This window comes from Odocoileus virginianus, chromosome 7 (assembly GCF_023699985.2).
Source record: "Odocoileus virginianus isolate 20LAN1187 ecotype Illinois chromosome 7, Ovbor_1.2, whole genome shotgun sequence".
Classification (NCBI taxonomy): Eukaryota; Metazoa; Chordata; class Mammalia; order Artiodactyla; family Cervidae; genus Odocoileus; species Odocoileus virginianus.
The window spans coordinates 32,394,085-32,415,550 of NC_069680.1; the positions used below are offsets into that span (position 1 = coordinate 32,394,085).

General features: G+C 45.2%; 1 long non-coding RNA gene across 1 annotated transcript; it reads left to right on the top strand.

The window, feature by feature from the left end:
* The first annotated feature begins 4,795 nt into the window (after positions 1 to 4,795).
* LOC139036003 (uncharacterized) lies at positions 4,796 to 14,614 on the top strand. Its single transcript, XR_011488681.1, has 2 exons — positions 4,796 to 10,241; positions 10,328 to 14,614. It is a non-coding gene; the product is annotated as an uncharacterized lncRNA (long non-coding RNA).
* Positions 14,615 to 21,466: the final 6,852 nt, after the last annotated feature.

The following is a 21,466-nucleotide window of genomic DNA, read 5'->3' on the forward strand; positions in this document are numbered from 1 at the left end:
AAAGAAAGAAACATTTAAATTGGGGAAGGATAAAAATTAAGAGCACTTGGGCATGAATAGAAGGAATGTTCAGTATGTTTCATTGACTGTTAGATACATGGGAATTTGCAAGACATTTAAATGAGAGGAAATGGGCTCTTTAGAATCAGTGAAATACCATATTTGTGAATGCAGAAGTTTTTCAGTCGAGGTCATTATTTCTGGAGTATTGAGTTGTTTCCTGTGAAAAGAAAACAGAGATGCAGTGTTTATCATTGATTTTTTTTTCTTTTAAATCACAGTGGGACACCTTATTTGATTATTTGAATTGTTTTCAGTCTGGTGTCTACCTTCCGTTTTAGAATCCCCATTTACTTAATATTTATGCCTGTGTCACTGAAAAGGGCCTTCAGGAAAGCATCTCGTGGGGAAGGCCATCAAACAGGAAAACAATCTAGTAACATTCTTGCCATTTTATTTAGGAGATTCTGCCTCTAGGAAATCAGAGATCGATGGCTTCCTTAAGACGGATGCATCCACCGCGCCTGCCGAGCCCAGGTCTGCTTCTGTGTCCGCAGCCAGGCTGTGCAGTAAGGGACCGGGCCTGACCCTGGTGGTATAACCAGGTGCAGGTTTACAGGATGCATGGCAGGGCCAGATCATACCCCTTGACCTTTAAAATCTGTTGTTTCGATGGGAAGCTCTGGGTTCAGTTTGTGTCTGCTATTTATCAAGTTTGAAGGCCCTTTTTAAACCTCAGCTTGCTTATCTGGAAATCACATAATAAGATTTTTGTTGAGATGAAACAGTGCAGTGCTTTTGAACCTGTAAGGTGTTGTTGGAGTGTTAGGTCCAGCTGTTCATTAATTCTCATGTATTTTAATGTGTTTGGGTTTGGTTGTACCTGTTTTTAAATGTGAAAGTAGCAGTTTCATATTTTTTCCTGACCTCCCTCTCCACTCACCCAGGGCCCTTCCATGGGGGACCTGGTTTTTCTGTTATTATTTAATGATCTTTCCCATCCATTGCTCTTGGCTCGTTTCTTTCCCAGTGTAGAATACTTGTTTCTCCTGCCTTCCTATCTGGAAGAGCCTGTCTACAGAGCCCATCCTATCTGCAGAGCCTTCCGTAAGCTGAAGTGGCGTGAAGGCAAGAGGCAGTTGCTTAAGACACATGTTGCCGAGGAGGCACGGAGGAGCGAGGCAGAGCCGACACTCAGACACGGTCCAGAGCCCCGCCGGCCTGGCGCTGAGGTGCTGAGTGTAGTTCCTGGAGGCGGCCTGCCAGGGCCCCCACTGCTCAGGCCTCACTGCCTGTGTGAACACTTCCTGCAAAACAGTGCTGACGGCTTTTCTTTTTTTTTGCAAGAGTGAGAATCTTCGGCTGTCTTTCAGATAGCAAGGACAGGTTATTGATGCAGGCCTTTTTTTAAAGTGAAATGATATACAGCAAGCTTTCAAAAAGTGGGGGATTTCTCGGGAATTCCCTGGTGGTCTAGTGGTTAACATTCCAGGCTTTCACTGCTAGGGCCTCAGGTTCGATCCCCGGTCGGGGAACTAAGATCCTGCAAGCCAAGTGGGGTGACCAAAATTAAAAAAACCCGAAGTGGCGGATTTCTGTACTGTTTTAGCTTCCTGTCTTCCTTCCACACCTACTCATCCGTCTAAATCCATCTCAGATTCCACTTTATGGATCATCGCCCAGCCACTCTTCACATCCAGTATTCTGTATCAGAACCTGACCTTCCTGTCATTTAGCAGGTCTTGGTGTTGAGCATTGGCTGTATCCTGCTTATTTTCCAGTTTTATCTTATAGGTTAGGCTTGCTCTTCAACTTGGTGTTCATCAAGATACAGACTTTGGTACAAATCCCTTTCAACTTTCTTACTAGCTTTGTGTTAACTTGACAGGTTACTTACCATCTGTTCCTCATGTGTAACACAGGGGTGCTATTTCCTGTGACCCTTACAGGTTTGTTAGATTCCAGATAATGCAGGAAAAGCGTCAGCAAACTGGCTCACAGTAACTGATAACTGTTAAGATGTTGGTGTCTTTTAAAAATTTTTTTCATACAATTTTTAAAGGTTACTTTCCGTTAACAGTCATTACAAAACGTTCGCTGTATTCCCCATGTTGTACAGTACATCCTTAACCTGTCTTAGACCGAATAGCTTGTGCCTCTCACTTCCCCACCCCAGATCCCCCTCCCCCATAACCACTAGTTTGTTCTGTTAGTCTCCTTCATTTTTGTTATATTCATTAGTTTGTTGTATTTTTTAGATTTCACATATAAATGATAAAATACAGTGTTTGTCTGACTTACTTCACTAAACACGATACCCCCCCAAGGCCATCTGTGTTGCTGCAGATGGCGAAGTCTCATTCTTTATGCTAAGTCATCATCCATTGTATGTATGTACCACATCTTTGTCCATTGGACACTTAGGTTGCTTCCATATCTTTTCTATTGTAAATGACCCTGCTGTGAGTATTGGGGTGCATATATCTTTTCAAATTAATGTCTTTGTTCTTTTCAAATATATACCCAGTTGTGGAATTGCTGGATCATACGTTAAGTCCATTTTCAGTTCTTTGAGACAGCTCCATGCTGTTTTCCACAGTGGCTGCCCCAGTTTACATTCCTACCCAACAGTGCATGGGGTTCCCTTTTCTCCACACCCTGGACATTTGTTGTGTCCTCTTTGATGATAGAGAAATGTTGATTTTTTTTTTTTAAGAGAGCCTCTTGCATAGATGAATAACTTACTCTGGTGGTGATTCAGTCACTAAGTCGTGTCTGACTCTTACAACCCCATGGACTGTAGCCTGCCAGGCTCCTCTGTCCATGGGATTCTCCAGGCAAGAATACTGGAATGGGTGGCCATTTCCTCCTCCATAACTTACTCTGTTACTGAATAACTTCCTCCAGGAAGCCGGCCTGGGGAAATGAAGGGTGTTGGGGGAGCTGACTCAGCTTCGTTCATCTGCACAGCTCGCAGCAGAGTCCTGAGGGCTGCTCGTGTTGGGATGGAGAGACCCAGTGTCCGCCTCGGAACCTCCGCTTAGACAGGGACTGGCCGGCAGATGGTCCTTGCCCCATGGTGAGGGCAGGGTGTGCGGAGGGAAGGTGCCCGTGTGCCCAGTACACAGACTCGGGCGGGGAGTGACGGGGAGTCAGGGTGTTGGGAGGGGAAGAAGAGCATCCAGGCTGAGGGCTCGGAGTGGAAATTGGAGAGGGTGAGGTGTGTGCACTCTGGGAAGCAGGGCCTGGAGTGCTGGGCCCGAGGGGTGAGGGGGCGCCTAGAGCTCCCTGCTGGGAACCTGGGATGTGCTCACAGACCTTTCAGATTCTAAGTAGAGGCGCAGCTTCAGCTTTACGGAAGGCTCCGGCCTCTGGAAGGTGGGTGGTGATGGGGAGAGAGGAGGCCGAAACGCGCAGGGTTGCAGTGCTGCAGCAGCAAAGGCCAGGAGCGCAGACTTGCTCCAAATCAGAAGGTTTCCAGTTCTCCTTAAAGGGCCAGATAGTAAGTCTTCCAGACGTTGCGGGCCGGTCTTTTCTTTGTCTCATCTGCTCAGCTGAGCTATGCCTTTGTAGCAGGAAAGCAGCCGCAGGCCCCAGGAGCATGAGGCCGGGACCGTGAGCCAGGACCACTGCTTCCAGACCAGCAAGGGCAGGGCCGTCGGCCGGGACCAGTATCTACCGACCAGCAAGGGCCGGGTTGTGATTTCAGGTGGTGGTTGCCTGCCCTGTGCTAAGCCAGTGGTTCTCAAAGCCTTTTGGTTCCAAAACCTCTTGGTTTTATATTCTTAGTAATTTTTGAAGACCATGAGGGTTATAGCTATCAGTATTTACTGTGTTGAAAATTAGGACAACTGAAAATATTTGCTGTTTCACTGTGATAATCTATTACATCTTAACATATTTTAGTGAAAAACAGCTTTCTCAAAACAAAGATAGAGAAGAGTACCTTTGTCTTATACGATGCAAGCGTTTTAAGTGTGGGGCTTATAGGATGCAGCTGGATTCCAGGTCTGCTTCTGCATTCAATTTGTTAACAATTATTTTATTGAAATACATGAAAATTTGGCCTCATACTTACATGTCATTAGAAAAGGGAGGGATGATTTAATAGCGTTTTCATCTGCTTATGGTTATTCCACTTTGTTTGTTTACTTATTTTATATTTTGACCATGCTGCGTGGCATACGAGATCTTAGTTCCCCCACCAGGGATTAAACGTATGCCCCCTGAAATGGAAGTGGGACGACTTAACCACTGTACCTCCAAGGAAGTCCCTAATTTCCACTTTAATAGCAGTGCTACAACAAACTGTGCACATGCTGGCTTCTTTAAGGTATACTTTAGATGTGTTGGTATTCATTCACATCTTCTAAGTGCTAATATATTTCATTATACAAGATCGAGGAAATGAATACTGATCTCATCAGAAAAGCCTTAAAAGTAGGAAGCTGTCAAAGTAGTAGTAGTCAAAACACATTTTCAAGAATTCTGATTCTGGATTTTATCATCGGCAACAAACACTGTCCAGTTTGTGTAGAGAGTAGCTTACTTGGTTCATTTTTAAGAAAATTTGCGCCTAGTGTCAAAGTCTGAATAAGCGCCGTTGCTGTTTCAGCTGAGTGGCACTCTCTGAGCAGTGCCTGTGCAGCCTGCAGCACCGCAGCCGCGCCTGGACTTTCCCTCTAGCCCGTTGCCATGCTCCGGACGGAGGAAACATGCCGGGTGCATATCGCACGTCGGACCACAGAGACCCTGAGAGCCTCACATTCAGGCATTGGAATTGTAGGACCACAGACTCTGAGAAGCCTCACACTCAGGCATTGGGATTGTAGGACCACAGAGACGCTGAGAAGCCTCACACTCAGGCATTGGGATTGTAGGACCACAAAGACGCTGAGAAGCCTCACATTCAGGCATTGGGATTGTAGGATCACAAAGACGCTGAGAAGCCTCACATTCAGGCATTGGAACTGTAGGACCACAAAGACGCTGAGAAGCCTCACATTCAGGCACTGGGATTGTAGGACCACAGAGACCCTGAGAAGCCTCACACTTAGGCACTGGGATTGTAGGACCACAAAGACGCTGAGAAGCCTCACATTCAGGCATTGGGATTGTAGGACCACAAAGACGCTGAGAAGCCTCACACTCAGGCATTGGGATTGTAGGATCACAAAGACGCTGAGAAGCCTCACATTCAGGCATTGGAATTGTAGGACCACAGAGACTCTAAGAAGCCTCACACTCAGGCATTGGGATTGTAGGACCACAGAGACGCTGAGAAGCCTCACACTCAGGCACTGGGATTGTAGGACCACAGAGACGCTGAGAAGCCTCACACTCAGGCATTGGGATTGTAGGACCACAAAGACGCTGAGAAGCCTCACACTCAGGCATTGGGATTGTAGGATCACAAAGATGCTGAGAAGCCTCACACTCAGGCACTGGGATTGTAGGACCACAGAGACGCTGAGAAGCCTCACACTTAGGCACTGGGATTGTAGGACCACAGAGACGCTGAGAAGCCTCACACTCAGGCACTGGGATTGTAGGACCTCAGAGATGCTGAGAAGCCTCACACTCAGGCACTGGGATTGTAGGACCACAGAGACCCTGAGAAGCCTCACACTCAGGCATGGGATTGAGAAAATCAACTCGTTTGACAGGTCGTCAAGGATGTTCCTGAATAAAAGCAGCTGTCTTCCTTTCTTCCTGCCACGGGCGAGGTGAACAGCAGCACTGCTGATGTGTCCTGGACACCAGCTCCAGCCACTGCTGCCGTTGGTCATTCACGCAGCTGACGACACAGTGAAGGTGGCACACGCGGTGTTCACATATTGACCTCGTAGACCTCAGAGAGGCTCTTGGGTGCCCCCAGGAGTCCACAGGCCACACTTTGAGAGCGACTGCTATAAAGCTAGCCTCAAGCAATAGGAATGACAGTACAGGGCAGATTTCAAGATTATCTGTTCCCTCTCATCTTTCCTGGAGCTTGTTGGTTTTGTCTCAGAATACCAAAGCAGGGCATTCACTGTTCAAAGTAACTCAAACGATGCGGGTGTAAAAAAGAGTGAAATCAAGCGTTCCCCTCCTTCCTCCCCAGAGGTAACCACCCTGAGCAGGGTGTGTGCATTTTTTAGACCATCTTCTGTCCATGCATCTCTGTGTACGTCTGTTTTGGCGCTTAGTTTGTGTGTGAGCAGCGGTTTCTCCGTCCCTTGCACGGTCTGAGTCCTGCTGTCGGTGGTGGTTTGCTGCTGCCCGTTTGCGTCCCCAGTGTGTGGTGTGAGACGTGCGGTGACCCAGGCTTGCTTCTGAGCTCTGCGTGCCCTCTGCCCGTCTGGCCCTGCACACAGCCCCTGGAGATGGGAGGGCTTCTGTTGCTGTGTGTACCGATGCGCACTGTGGATCTCAGAAGCTGTGGTCGCCTGCCCGGGGACACGCAGCTGGTGGTGCTAAGGTCAGGGTTTCAGCCCAGCTGTTCCGGGGCCAGAACCCAGCTGCTGTTGTTGTTCAGCCACTCTTCATGTCCACTCTTTGTGACCCCCTGGGCTGCAGCACCCCAGGTTCCTCCATCCTTAAAGTCTCCCGGAGTTTGCTCAGTCGTGTCCATTAATGCTATCCAGCCATCTTCTCCTCTGCCACCCCCTTCTCCTGCCCTCAATCTTTCCCAGCATCCAGGTCTTTTCTGGTGAGTCAGCTCTTAGCATCAGGTGGCCAAAATATTGGACCCTCAGCATCAGTCCTTCCAATGAATATTCAGGGTTGATTTCCTGTAGGATTGACTGGTTTATCTTCTTGCTGTCCAAGGCACTCTCAGGAGTCTTCTCCAGCACCACAGTTCAAAAGCATCAACTCTTCGGTGTTCAGCCTTCTTTATGGTACAGCTCTCATATCTATGTATGACTACTGGAAAAGCCATAGCTTTGACTGTACAGAGGTTTGTTGGCAAAGTGATGTCTCTGCTTTTTAATACACTGGCTAGGTTTGTCATAGCTTTCCTTCGAAGGAACAAGCATCTTCTAATTTCATGGATTTTCACGCTTAAAAATGGTTTAAAAAGCTGTGCCTTCTTGCATAGCTCAACTGGATGCTTTGACGGTTGCACAGTATTTAGTTGGATGAATTACTGATTTATTTAACAAGCCCTCAGTGAGTGCGTTCCAGTTTTTGCTGTTTGAGAAGATGCTGTGTTAAAGAGACTGCCCCTCTATCTGCCCCGCAGGCAGGTCTGTAGCTGGAAGACTCAGTACACACACTGAGGCCGTGGACGTTACCTCTCCACGTGGCCCGGGTTGTCCTCCAGAGAGGCTGCTCGCTTAAACCTTCACTACGCATGCTGAGAACATCCATCTTGTTCATTGTTGCTATTTTAATGTCAATTTTAATGTTGTAATTTGCATTTCCTTACAGTTACACAATTGAGATCTTTTATCCACTATATCCATTTCTTCCATGAATTGTCAAATTGTATCTCTTGTCCATTTTTCTGAGTTTTTTAAAAAATCAGTTTTTAAAAGCTTTGTATGCATTACAAATATTAATCTCTGAATATTTTTTATTTGATTTTTAATTTTTCAACTATATCTACTGTATCTATGTATCGTAAAAGCGTTTTTTTTTGTTGCTGCTGCTGGGAATTAAGAAAGGCTGAGATGCTTGTTTGGGTCAGTTAATGGCGCAGAAGAGGAACAATGTGTGGAGCGAGAAGAGTGGTTCATAGTAGCAGGAGCTCAGAGGTGACCGTGAAAACAGAACGGCCTGGGATATTCAGAAAGCTTGGTGAGGATTTTACTTAGGCAGACTGGAAACAGAGTTCATCCCATTTTATCTAGATCTCCAGAGACAGAAAGCTGCAACTAAAGTTCAGGAGTGTGAATTCTGCATCTTGGGCTGTACTTAGTACAGTGCTGGCACATAGGAAGTACCTTAACGCATTGTGACTTCTTAGTGAGTCTTGATACCTGCCCCAAAGGAATTACGTTACCTCTCCTGAGAATGGTGTGGGAAATTCGGGTGAGAAAAACAAATGATGAGTCCTCATTTTTAACCATATCTGTAAGCATGTCATTCAGTTTTAAAAAGGGGTAAGAAAGTTAATACAGATCATCAAAGAAAGAGCATTAATGAGCATACACATTTTAATGAAAGCAGTGATGAGGTTTTATTTTTGCTTTACATTTCTGGAAAGAGTGGGCTTCCCTGGTAGCTCAGCTAGTAAAGAATCCACCTGCAATGCAGGAAGGAAGATCCGCTGGAGAAGGGATCGGCTGCCCACTCCAGTATTCTTGGGCCTCCCTGGGGGCTCAGCTGGTAAGAATCCGCCTGCAATGCGGGAGACCTGGGTTCAGTCCCTGTGCTGGGAAGATCCTCGGGAGATGGGAATGGCTACCCACTCCAGTATTCTGGCCTGGAGAATTCCATGGAATGTGTAGTCCATGGGGTTGCAAAGAGTCAGAAACAACTGAGCAACTTTCACTTTCTGGAAAGAGTATCTTGAACTCATTTTTCTGGAGGGCAGTTTCACAGTATCTGTCAAACTTTAAGCAAGGGTTGGGAGCATATGGCTCCATTACAGGAATATGTCAGCATTTCTTGAAGACATATTTATAATTGTGCATTGCAGCAATGTAATATCTGGATAAACTTAAATGTGCAAAAGTAGTGAAGTGATTAAATGCATTGTGGTGCACCCATATCATGGATTAAAGGGTCTGTGCCTGTCAGAAAGCAGCTTGTGAAATGTTAGGTGAGTTAGGTGAGAAGCAGTTGACAGGTCAGTGATCCCCTGTAAAACTGAGACGGGTTGTAAATGTCAGGAAGGTGCTGGATGGCTAATGTCTGGGGGCCCGGGGGTGAGGGCTCAGGTTTGCAGCAAAGAGGGACTTTGGCTTTTATTCTACACTTTTCTGTTACTTAATGTTCCACACTGTGGAGGCATTGTTTGTGATGATAAAAAGACCTGTTAAGAAGAGGGAAAGACTAGCTTTATAACAATGGAGAAAAGTTCCTCTTCCTGCTGCTTATGAACACCTACTGTTGAGGCTGCCACTTGTCATCCTAAACATTGTAAGGTTTTGTTTTTGAGGGGTTTTTGGTTTTGTTTCTTGGAGTTTAGTTGATTCTACAGTATCGTGTTAGTTTCAGATGTACAGCAAAGTGATTCCGTTCTGTGTATTTTTTTCCAGATTATTTTCCATTATAGGTTATTACTAGAAGATACAAGATACTGACTATAGGTGTGCTATACAGTAAATCCTGTTGCTTTTCTATTTTGTGTATATCAGTTTGTATTCATTGACTCTGCTTTTCCGAGTTTTAGTTCCGCCCGAGGTATCTATAACGACAAAATAGATACCCATGAAAACATATCTATTACTAAAGCTCTAGTATTTGTAACTAGATGTAAAACAAAGCAAAATGATAAACCTGCTCATGGTGATTGTTGAAGGGGCCCTTCAGGGCCTGTGTGCATCCATGCGTTTGTAAACGGACCTGACTCTATAAACCATGGGGGCTGCTTCTGGCTTTGTTTCAGCCGTTTGCACTGACCTGTGAATCTGCATGTTTAAAGAAATATCATAATTTTGTTAGGGGAAGCACACTGATTGAAACCGCCCACCCTGGCCAGGCACCACAGTAACCATTTGCATGAGTTGTTTTATGACAGGAGATCCTGATAAGGAATAGGAACTAATAAGCCACCACCAGCCGGAAGAGTTCGGGAAAGGTCGAGAGGAGACCCTGCCTGTCCGTCCACTTCCCAGAATCCCTCTCACTAGCATCCATCTTGGCTGAGCGATGCGTGTGCCACCAGGAAAGACTCTGAATTAGAATGATTGGCCAAAGACCACCCAGAGACCCATCCCATCATCATAAAACCCCAGACTTCGAGCCACGCGGCAGAGTAGTTCTCCTGGGTTCCCTTACCTCCTGCTCTCCACCGGGGTGCCCTTCCCAATAAAATCTCTTGCTTTGTCAGCACATGTGTCTCCTCGGACAATTCATTTCCGAGAGTTAGACAAGAGCCCAGTTTTGGGCCCTGGAAAGGGTCCTCCTTCCTACAACAAATGGCGACTCCGGCGGGACTCTTCTTTGCTGAGACTGACATCCTGACCACTCGCTCGGGGTACTCAGGGGCCAGCTTGCCTGCCAGTGGACCAGACCCAGCGGCCACAACTGGGACCCTTTTGTCCCTGGTCTCCTCCTGACGCGGACAACTGGCCGGGGTGCCCCGACCGGTAAGGAACAAGAGACTTTATTGACCCTCTCCCCTTCCCTCTCTCTTTCCTCTCCTTAGCCCTTCATAACCTTCCCGTTTTTCTAGTTCCCCGGTCCTGGATGCAGGAATCTGGTCGAAGGGCCTCAACCTGAGCTGTGGATTGGAGACTGATCACCTCCTCTTGGCAGAGAACTCGAATTCTGGTCTGGTTTCTGGTAGGGCCGAGTTCCAGTCCTCCCTTCTCTGGAAGCCCAGGGAAAAGTCCCGTAACGCCTGGGTGTCTGCAGGCGGCAGGAGACGTCTGTAAGGCCACGCCTTTTGCCCCCTTTCCCGCCTCCTCCTCCTTCTTTCAACCTGGCTTCCTTTCTTCCTTTTGAAATCTTTGAAGACATCTGAACTACTGTGTCTTTATAGAAGGTTTTCTGAGAGACTGCATTCTTGTATTTAAGGGAGTGTCTGATGAGGACTGCCAGGTTTATATGTGTGTGTTTTAACTCTGTGTTCTGTGTTGTGATTTTTGATGGCCATTTTGCTTTGTCTGGCCACCATTTGGTTTAGACCTGCCGCCATTTTGTTAGAACTTGATTTTCTTTCCCTGTGCCTTGAGACCAGGGCTCTCAAGAACACTTATCTAGGCCATCTCTAACTCCTGAGACTGAGGGGAAAACGGGGAAAAGCCTTTAAAATTTTTATTTATTTCAACTTTGTTATAAACTAGTAAATTTTATATTGTAATATCTAATTCATGACCAAACTTAGAAAATGAAGCTAGATCTTGCACTGTGTCTGTCTAAATATGTCTTGGTATGTCTTTGTCTCTGGGTAATATTTTTTAGTTTAATTTGTAAATGAGCTCTATTTAATTGGCTTAAAAAAGGTAAGCGCTTACAAATCAAATAATTCTAAATTAAACAAATTCCAGGTTCAGGTGAACTGGGAGATATTCAGTATTAAATACCTGATATTAATGTTTGTTTGTTGACCTATCTAATATAGACATGTCTTAGAGTAAATAACATCAAGTAGAATATTTTCATTGTACCTAGGTTTAATATAAGTTAAATTTTATATCTGTTATAAGTTTGTCAACAAGGAAATTACCTCGAGTGAAGAAACTTCTAAAAAATGTAAATGAGATATGAGTTTGTATTCTTTAGGAATATCTGTCTATAGTAGTCTCTCCAGATTGGCATAACTTGAATTTCTAAGGGTTGTGCTAAACTAAGTATTGGAAGTCTATTGAATAATTAGGTCATTTCCAAATAAAATAAGAATTTGAAACATTTATTACTAAACACTGATTTCCTTTTACAGAAAAACTAAAGAGATTTGGGACTATAAATGAATAATGTTTGATGCCATCCTAAAATGTTTTAAGAAAGCAAGGGTTTTAGAAATTATCACTGGTATTTATGCTCACCAATCTATAAAATGCTAATATAAAAGTTAGCTCTTGGTTGCTAAAGGAAAGCAGGAAGTTTGCTTTCAGTGAAAAAAATAAAAGGTATGAAAAAATACTAAAAAGAGTTATGCATGGTCAGGATTTTCTAAAATTGGATTACAATTAGTTAGATAAATGGATTTTGTTAGGAATGACACATCATAAGAAAACTGGCCAGAGTCAATTAGGTCCCAGATGGTGGAGCTGAGCTTTACTCGACCTTGAGCCTTGGTCTTTACGCCCATTGTGACATCAACAAGCTAAATGATACACCCATCAACGTTGACTAAATCTGACCAAATGTTCTAAACGCTTTTAATTGATCTTGATCTTTTCGATAAAACTTCCTAAATCGAATTCTTTTCAAGTTCCTTTGACCTCTAGCTAACTTTGGGGTGCTTCAGAGGGCCCCTGAAACACCCCAAAGAGAGATATAAATTTGGTTGGTTAAATTACATGAAAAAGATTATCAAGTAAGTAATAAATCTGCTCATGTTATAATGTATGGTAAAATTACTAATAATATCCTAGAAATTATATGGAGTTCTTAACATTTTGATATGTCTTGGTGTTCTAATGAGAAACCTAATGACTTCACAAAAGTTAACAAAGGACTGAATGAACCAGCGAATATGCTTATAATTTTTATGGTTTCTATCTGAAAAATTACAGGTTTGAATCTTGTGTTTTCCGGGAGTAGGGAAAACTTTCCTCTCAAACTAATTATGAAAATAATTTGGTAAAATTATACGTTATAAACAAAACAATTATATTTTCTCTCTATCTGACTCCTCCAGAAATTTGAAACTCTTAGGTTTCCAGTAAGTTTATCAAATGAGCTAGGAAGGTTATCTCACTAACAGGTACAAAAATCTCAAGGAATTTTTGAGACCTTGAAAAGGGAAGAGTTCACCTAGATTTGTTAGGCAAAATCTATGATAAGCCTTTGGTGTGAGTTTCCCAGCCCTGTTTTACATTAAAATTCAGTCTGAGATTCTATAAATGTTTCAGCAAAATAAAAAGTCTGTAAACAATTATGGTTATATAAATCATTAGACCAAAATTAGTGAGAACAGACTTATTTTGCAAAGAAACTAGCCCTAATTTGGTTGTATTTGATAAAAATGAGGGTAACCTTAGGGAGAAAAAGATATTTCAAAAAATGTTAAATCCCAGTTTGTTAATGGAGGTCTGCATGTAGTAAGACTCATTTCTTGGATAGTTCTTTGCTGTTATGTAATATTAATGTAAAATTTAATTGAATTCGTAAAGAACATCTTAAGTTTCTGAAGCTTATCTCAGTAATCTATCTTTGGATGAAGATCAGATGCCTCATAATCTGCAACCAGGACTGGAAAAAGACATAATTTAAGGGACTGTCTCCAACGTGGATGGAAGGACTTTTATCAGGTACTCTTTACTAGCTCATGCACAATGAAACTGAAGGGAAATTAACTCTTAGATTAATTCCCACTTCCAAAGGCCCCTACATTGGATTGGTCTATAGAGAAGACAGCCGACCTGATCTCACCTTAAAATGATGCTCAAATAGGAGAAACTACACTACACCAGGATGAGAAGACAACAACATCAGAGGTAGACAGCTTGCCCAAAATGCTGGACCTGATTCGTATGATCATTTATAGTGTTTTCTTGACTTCTTAGACCTTTGTATATAAATCAAATGCTTTTCTATCATAGGCCTGATCCTATGCTAATTTTAGAAATCAATCCAATTGTTGGGTTTGTGGCCAATTACCTGTGTCTAGCTCTGGGTTACTTTAGTAAATCTCTCTACTACAAGGCTCTAACTGGTTGGCCCTGAGGGGGGGGAAAAAACTATAGTTGTATTCAGGTCACTGTGATATCACTAGATGGGATCCCCTCACCAGGCCAATTAATAATGCCTGCTCCGACTCTGGCCATAAATTTGAGCCTTTTTCTATTACTCAAGCTCAATCAAAGCAACAAAAAACAAAAAAGTTTCAGCAAAGGAGAAAGAAATCTCCCACAATTATGGGAAGGATTTATATAGATAACACCAAGCTATGGTAATTTAGGTTTAAAGTCTCCTCTGTGTTGGAAACAATTAAATCATACTAAGGATTATCAGTCTAATAACACTAGAAAACTGGGCTATGTGCCTTTTAGACAGTGGTGCCAATGTATAATTTCCCTGAAACATAAAAATTCATACAGAGTGGACTAAGACGACCTGGGATATGCTGGGCTACATCTAATGAAAGCTCTTAAGTCTTACTTGTGACTTTACTAATACTGCTGGCTATGTTTCTTTGTATTTCACCTGTTTCACAAAATTGCTGTTTCTTACACTGCCAAATGTGTGACTGAGGCCCCTGATAGGATAATATATAGTTCCACATGAGATCGATGATGATAACAATGTAACTCTAGATATGGGAAGAAGCAACAAGAGGGAATGTTTTCCTGGACCAAGAGGCTAGTAAGACAGGTGGTCCAGAGAATTTTGGATACTGCTTTATGGCCTAGTCCAGTCACAGCACATTGAGTGGCCTGTCAGCAAAATCTTAGCCAAACCTGAGAATGGACATTCTCAGCACCATGGGATAAAATGGTCATGAAATGCCCCCCTCAAAATCATGGTCAAGTTTATGAGCAAAAAGGGGCTCTGCCAACTGAAGATTGACACTTGCCATCTACATCTACAGAGATTAAATCATGGCCACTGCAACTGCTGACTTTCAATGGCCCTGAAAGGAGTTCAGGGTGAAAATCAGGAATGAGGCACTCGGTGCTCTGAGAAAAACTGGCAGAACAGGCCTTCAGATAGTTAGATCTTTTCAGGAGATTTTATGAGTCCCGATTCTTGCATCTTCTCATACCTAGAGAAACACTGACGTCATTAATGGTGACATCTGCTTTGGCTATTAAGGAAAATTTTACAATTAAAAGTCAAAATAGAGTACTCAGCTATGGTTCAGACATCCTGGGATATAACGAGGTGTTAGTATGGTTGTGATTTCAGATTAGACCTCGTATTGCTAAACACTTGACTTTTCTGAATCATGTCAAGCTTAGATGTCACCATTCTCAAAACAATGTCTGCTGGAAGCTAGTAACTTCTGCCTTACTTTTTATAAAACTAGGCAACTGGCCACCTGGCTAAAAGTCTCCCCGAAGTGCCAGGTCCAGACTGGGTTTTAGGCCTATTCTTCTAAAAAGAAAGAGATTTATTTTGTCTATTAAAGTTCCAGTTACCCCTCCTCCAGCTACTACTAACTGGGTCTGTTACAACAAAATGGCAGGGCAAGGGGTTGAGATTTTAATCATACAAGGCTCAGACCTAGGACTTGGGACTCAGGAATACTTCCAATTCAGTGTCTCCTCTCCAAGCTGAGGCAGTCCTATGCCCCATTTTGACAGGAACTTATCACAGTCATAGTGGTCCTGTTCCCTAAATTAAAACTGAGCAGGACTCTGTGGGGTGGCGACTCTGGAGCACAGATGTGCTGTGTGTTCTCCGTTTCTTATCTGTAGGATATGGGCTTCATTCAGCTTCCTTGACCTTCCCTGAGTTCCGAAGGGTGGATTCAAGCAATTGCTAATCAGGGAGGGGAGAGGATGCAGAAACAGAGGCGAAACAATCAAACAGTGGTACAACCTTGAGACCGGTCCCCGTTCCTACTCGAAGAAATATGCATAACAACGTCTTTGAGTTCTTCTACAGAACTGGGGCCCCCGCCCGGGTGGAGGGTGGTGACTTCAGACCAAACACGAGATTCCTGGAGCACCGCTCCACCGCCAGCCAATCAAAAAAAAAAAAAAAAGTCACACACCCCGCAGCCCTCACCCCAATGTTGCCTCCTGTTTCTGGGGACCAGTGATGACCATCCTGTTAGGTCTCCTGTTTGGCCCCTTTCTATTTCATCTCTGAGAGGCGCCAACAGTTTCAAACTAAATTGCTGTTATTACAAGGGTGAAAGCTGGTTTCAGATGTGGAACACCCCAGCTTAGATCAGGGAGAGAGAGACTTCTGCTCTGCTAGGCAAGCCTACGCCCAGGCACAGCAGGAAGAGGTTACAGAAGAAAGAGACCTCCGCCCCAATTCCCAAGAAGCATCTTGAGTATGAAGTCTCTCGGGGGGAGTTGTTAGGGGAAGCACGCTGATTGAAACCGCCCACCCTGGCCAGGCACCATAGTAACTATTTGCATGAGCTGTTTTATGACAGGAGATCCTGGTAAGGAATACGGAACTAATAAGCCACCACAGACCGGAAGAGTTCGGGAAAGGTCGAAAGCAGGCACCGCGTGTCTGTCCACTTCCCAGAATCCCTCTCGCTAGCATCCGTCTTGGCTGAGCGATGCGTGCGCCCCCAGGAAAGACTCCGAATTAGAATGATTGGCCAAAGACCACCCAGAAACTCGTCCCATCACCATGAAACCCCAGACTGGGAGCCACGCGGCAGAGCAGTTCTCCCGTGTTCCCTCACCCTCCTGCTCTCCACCCGGGCGCCCTTTCCAATAAAATCTCTTGCTTTGTCAGCATGTGTCTCCTCGGACAATTCATTTCTGGGAGTTAGACAAGAGCCCAGTTTCGGGCCCCGGAAGGGGTCCCCCTTCCTGCAACAATTTCATTGTTTTTCTGATACACCTTTATATATAGGAGAAATATTTTAAATCTTGAGACCATCATTTGCCACCTCACATTTTGATAAACTATAGTTTGCTTTTAACTGGCATCTGTAATCAGATTAAATTTATGCTGGAAATTTAAATTTTATTGGTTGTTTTATTTTGTTAGTATTTAGTTTGTTTATTTTGATTTTAGAGCTCTTCTAAAAGCTACAGAGGGTATTTAGGCTCATACATATTTACGTAGCTTAATGAAAATAATTTTTCTCACCGCTGGCAGTCACGGAGTTTCTCTTAAAAGATTCATGCCATTTTAATTAAGTGTGAGAATCACTGGCAGAGCTGGATACCATTAATTATATAATATTGTGCACCCGCTGGGTATAAGTGATGTAGATTTTTAGTCCAATAAGAATATTTTGGTTTCATTTAAGCAAAGTTGGTTATTTCAGGTAATTTAATTTAAAAGGTGACACTTGTAACAAGAAGCTTTATTCTTTCCCAAGGCTTACTGAAGATTTAAAAGAAAAAAAAAAAAACCCAGGTGGCAGAATCCAGTACATTTTTGTTCTTCAGTCAGTAAGTTGTGTCTGATTCTTTGTGAACCCAGGAATTGCAGCACTCCAGGCCTCGCTGTCCCTCAGAATCTCTTGAAGTTTACCCAGATTCATGTCTATTGAGTCAGTGATTGTGTCCAACCACCTCATCTAAGTAAGAACTTATCTTTAGGAAGGATATCGTGTATTAACAAATAATGTTTGTGCAGATCTTTTAAGAGTTGGGCTTCACTTGTGGCTCAGCTAATAAAGAATCTGCCTCCAGTCTGGCAGACGTGGGTTCGATCCCTGGGTTGGGAAGATCCCTTGGAGAAGGGAAAGGCTACCCACTCCAGTATTCTGGCCTGGAGAAGTCCATGGACTGCATAGTCCATGGGGTCGCAAAGAGCTGGACACGGCTGAGTCACTTTCACTTTTCACTCAAGAGTTACATTATTTTGTGGCCACTTTTCTGGGACATTCTTCAAGTAGTTTCAACTTTGGGGTCTATTTTCCATTGGTAGGTAAGTTGTGTGTAACAGCTGTTTACACTGTTTGTCTTTGAACCCTCTATTCTCCGTAACGCGGAGGTACGATACCTGCTTTGAGCCTGCCCCAGCTGCAGGCTCAGGTCTGCAGTGCTCCAACCCTTCCATGGAGCAGCCAGAGAGGAGATTCTCTGCAGCAGCTGACCGAAGTGAAGAGTTGACTTACGGTCAGAAAACACGTTCACCCCAGCCCCTCAGGAGACCAGACCCAAGGCTTTGATCGGTCGGTGCTCAGCAAAGCTGAACCCCAGGGAAGGTGGTTTCCCCTGAAGCCCAGCCTGGGTGTCCTTCCTGACCAGAAACCCGTGTCCTAAGCCCAGATCCGTCTCCTCCGCCTGAAGTGCTCGCCTCTGCACACCCGAGGCCTTTCCGGCCGGGGCTTTGCTCCTTGTTCCTGTCGCTTTACCCTCCCGAGCGGATGTCCAGATCTCTCTGCTGACCGTGTCGGAAGTCTCAGCATCCCACTGGGTGATGATGTCATCCTTACCAATGGCGGTGATGCCCCAGACCTGAGATTTGACCGGCACTCTCTGCACAGAAGCTAACCAGTCACCACGTAGGGGGAAGCATTTCTGTCTCTGTCGTGTAAGAACCAGGTTTGTTTTTAAAGGTGATGCCAGGCATGGGTTATACGTTGGGCAGCAGTCTTCTAGAGCCAGTTCTTCTCTGTTTTTGTTTTTTCTGAAAATTAATTTCCTAAATTTCTACTCTATATCATATATCAAGACAGCCCAGTCTAGAGAAATGCCGACGTGCCAGGGACCAATGAACCCATACAGACTCTGGGCTCCAGAGCCAGGAAGTGGCTGCTGGATGATTTCAGGTTTCTCGGGAAAATTTTCTTTATCCAAGGAGAAATTTCACATGTGCTCATCTTTCTTTTGATCCTTTTTGATGATTTTTTACATTTACCATAGCCTGGTGGATTGCATCTGTTTCTTGACAGCTGACATCATCTCAACTGTTGAGTTTAATTACCCTGGAGACCTCTTGCCACAGGGGACTCGGGCGGCGGAGTTATTTTCCAGCAGGAACAGGTCAGTAGTTGCAGTCCACCGGCTGGTGAGGTCGTTCGACCCTTCTCGTCTCACTCGTGGGGAAGCAAGCACAGTAGCTTCTCAGTGTTAACGTTCACCGTGTAGGGGCTTCTGTCAGAGGCTATCTTGGGGTCAAGGAGAAGCCCGGAGCCCCCATCCACAGGGCGGGAGCAGGGTCCGTGCCCCGCCCCCAGGTTGGCTCGGGTGGTGGTGAGGTGCTGGGTCTGAGTGCTCTCATCCCATAGCGAAGGGAAGCTCTTCCCCCGCGGTGGAGGTGCGGCCCGCTGGTTGCTGCCTGCCTCAGCACACGGGCCCTGGAGGAGCCGTGGGTGAGCCTCACCCGTGGGCGCGTCTGTTAGGCCCCTCCCTTCGGGGGAGGGGGGCGGAAGCCCCTCTGACTCACCACGAAGAGGAGAGTGGGCGCGGGCACCGGCCCCCCCAGCCCCTCTGGCCCCTGGCGAGTGGCCTTGGCGGTGCTCCTGAGGGTGGGGCCCCTCACGGCGGCCAGGCCTGGGGCTCCCTGACCCAGGGCCTTCCTGCCTGCTGCCCGGCAGGTCGGTGTGCGGTTCCCTTTTCCTCTCCACGTTCTGGTCTCTGCATCGGGGTGAAGCTCCGGTGTTGGGGCTGGTGGGCCCTCGCTCCTTTCCTGTAGCAGGAGATGCACCGCTGTGACCGCAGAGGGGTGCGCAGTAGCATCTGTCGGGACTCGCCCTGGGCTATTAACATATAGCAGCTGGTTATTAACATATGCCTGTTGCAGCCCTCAGTTTAATTATGTCTGTGTACATTAAGAATTTTTAATTGTATTTTTTCTGATTGGGGTTGTAACAGTTCTTTTGCGAATATATATATCTTTCATATTTCTGAATCTTCGCAGACCATTTGATAAATTCATAATTTTGCATTCTTATTTTGGAGATAGATTATCACACAGCTATGTAAAAAGAACTGTATATGCTTTTCAACAGAAGTGGAAGTGGGTGGTAGTATTTGAATATTACTTTTAGCAGAAGGATTATTCAACTGATTACTAAGCCATAGCTATCTTAAATTTAAGAGTTCACTTTTAACTCCTTGAAGTTTGCCATTTTATTAAAATGGACATTATTAATGTCCTTATAGAAAATGAAGTTTTTCTTGTTTTGGGGGGGTCGTGTTTAAACCTAAAAATACACTAGCTTCAAATGTGAATTACAGTCAAAAGCATCCGGCTATAAAATGTGTTAATAAGTATTGTAGTTTTGAGAAGCTGTCTCATTAAATGTTCAGTGAAGAAGTATTAAGTCAAGGTTGTGACAGATTTGTACAGTAGCAGGTACCTAAAGTTGTTTAAATTTGATAAGCTCAAACAATGGCACTTTTATAAATCCTGGGCAACGTTTTTCCCCATCTTTTTCCCCATATTTGGTTAATATAAAAGGAAGGCTTTCCTATTCCATCTGCCTGTAAGATGCCTCAGTGGTGGCTGTATGCTAATCCGCGTTGTGGACTTGCGTGTTAAGCGTGGCTGAGGGTGTGGACTGACTCTTCATCTGTCGCCTCAGAGGTTGATGGCACTGCTTCCGTTACAGTCCCGCAGCTCTCGATCAGAAGCCACAGAAAACTTCCCGAGGGGTCAGAATGTGCCTTTCAGAATCAGTGAAGTGTGGAAGTTGTGGAGGCTGGAGCAGCCCTCTGCTTGGCTGGGGGAGACACAGGACGTTCAGTCGAGGGGGAGCCACCGAAGTTAGTCAGCATCGGATATTCCAGCTGTCTTCCACATTAGCAGCAGAGCCCTCAGCCCGAGGGCCCCAGCGTGTCTGTCTGGGCTGAGCAGCTTGTGGATATGGCGCCCCCTCTATGCAGAATGGGTTTTCTCTGCGGGAGCCCCCAGGGACATCAAAACTAACGGGACCAGCGTGCCCCAAAACAAAGTGGACTCCGCCATCCCCCTCTCCTCGTCTTCTGCTCCCCACACCCTCTGCTGCTCGGAGTCCCTTCCTTCCCCCGTTCTGTTCCCACCCTCCCCGCTCATGGGGCCTCAGGGTGGAGGACAAGGGCGAGGGTTCGCAGTGACCTCAGGTCCCAGGAATTGAGGGTGGCGCTCCAGGAGAGAGTGGCCCGGGAAGGTCGGGCAGCACTGTGATGGCCGCTTGTCTTCCTAGAGTCACATCTGAGGCCCGGGACCCACCAGTGCCACAGATTTTCCTTTTAAATATTTGTTCATTCGAGAGCTTGAAGTATCTGTTGGTGTATTTGGCTCTTTTTGTGAAGCAGGTGAGGGCCATGAAGAGGGAGAGCAGGGTAAGTAGCATGAACTGCGAGCCCGCGCCCCTGGGGACAGGCTGGGAGTGCCAGGGTCCTGCTGAGGAGCGCTGGGTCGCAGGGAATGTGGGTGGTCTGGGGAGTTTTTCCTAATACATGGTCTTGATGCAGAATCATAAGGAGGTGTCTGTCTAGACATAAAGGTTGCTTATTCCGTTTATTGGACACACACACTAACATGTTGAGAAGTGTAAGATTTTAGATCCTGGTACAGAGTAAGAATTAAAATGCTGGTCCCCTTGATTTTTAGTTATGAAATACTATTTCAATGAGTTTCCCTCATAGCTCAGTTGGTAAAAATCCCCCTGCAGTGCGGGAGAACCTGGTTCGATTCCTGGGTTGGGAAGATTCCCTGCAGAAGGGAAAGGCTCCCCACTCCAGTATTCTGGCCTGGAGAATTCCATGGACTGTATAGTCCATGGGGTCCCAAAAGTCAGACACAACTGAGTGACTTTCACTTCACTACTGTTTCACAGAAAATGTCATTTTGGACATGCAGACGATTTCAGAGATTAGTATAAATATATTTATGAACCCAGCACCCAGACTTGCCTTCCTTTATGAAAGAAAAGGAGATGCTGGCCTGTGGACGACACACGCGTCTCGCCCCACCCCACCCACCACCGTGTCATCTTGCCCTGTTACCCTCAAACCCTGTGTTATTATCTCTGTGCCTCCCAAGCTTGGTCACGAGCTTGTGTGTCTGTTTTTACTGCAGTGTGTAGAACTGTTCTGTGTGTGTGAAAATTGAGCACGAGAGGCAT